Genomic DNA, 996 nt, shown 5'->3' with positions numbered 1-996 from the left:
GTGACTAGCAAATGGTGTAATGGTTATGTTGCTGGACTACCATGTAGTCAACCATGGTTCAAGTCCTAGACCGACAGCTTCAAACTCATGCTGGGTGCGTGTGTGTGCATGCCCAAAATCCCAAGAGGGGAATGGAGGAGAAGGGCCATCTCTCCTGAGGGGTGGGTGATTTCTTGTTCTCTGTCTCTCTGGTGAGCGCATGTGCCTCATAGCAAAAGTCTCTCTAAAGAAAAAAAAAAAAGGTGCTCGCTTCGGCTGCACATATACTAAAACTGGAATGATACAGAGAAGATTAGCATGACCCCTGAGCAAGGATGACACACAAATTCGTGAAGCAGTCCATATTTTTTTTTAACAAGAATAAGACTGTGTAGAGTGGGGGTTGTGGAGAGAAGAGGAAAGAGACAGATAACAAGAGCACAAATAGAGAGGCATAACATTAGTGGGGGACACAGATAGGGCTTTTTACCTGTTGATGATGACGTGTATAGTATTATCAACTGGATTGGTCTGAGAAGTATTTCATGATGGGTAAAGTCTTTTTACAAGAAAAATGAGAAATAGTAATTGTTTAAAAAAATAATTGGAATAATAATAATAATGATCGGAAAGAACAATGAAAAGATATTGAATGATGAAGTGGGGAGTTTAATGTCTCTGTATTGACTGACAAACATGGCAATCCCTTTTGAAAAAGCAAGGTAATATACTGTAAAGTTATATGCAATTCAATGTAATATAAATAAGATTATGATGATAATAAATAAAAAAGAAAAAAAGAAAAAAAAGAATGTGGTTGGTGATGTAGGATCTGTTTTTTTTTTTTAACACCAGCCTGTGGGCTGGCCTAAATAATACTTTTTTTTTTTTTTTTTTGAGAGGTTTTTGCTATAGGGCGCGTGCACTCGCCAGACAGACAGAGACAGAGAAATAGAAAGTGAGAAATCACCCTCCAGGGGGAATGGCCACGCTGCAGTCCCTTCTCCTCTATTCTCT

General features: G+C 38.7%; 1 non-coding gene across 1 annotated transcript; it reads left to right on the top strand.

Moving 5' to 3' along the window:
- Positions 1–242: 242 nt before the first annotated feature.
- On the top strand, positions 243–349 carry LOC114009355 (U6 spliceosomal RNA). Its single transcript, XR_003550784.1, has one exon. It is a non-coding gene; the product is annotated as a U6 spliceosomal RNA (small nuclear RNA).
- The last annotated feature ends 647 nt before the right edge of the window (positions 350–996 follow it).

Source organism: Tupaia chinensis, unplaced genomic scaffold, assembly GCF_000334495.1.
Source record: "Tupaia chinensis unplaced genomic scaffold, TupChi_1.0 Scaffold000523_1, whole genome shotgun sequence".
NCBI classification, from domain to species: domain Eukaryota; kingdom Metazoa; phylum Chordata; class Mammalia; order Scandentia; family Tupaiidae; genus Tupaia; species Tupaia belangeri.
This window is presented reverse-complemented; position numbering and strand designations above follow the sequence as displayed.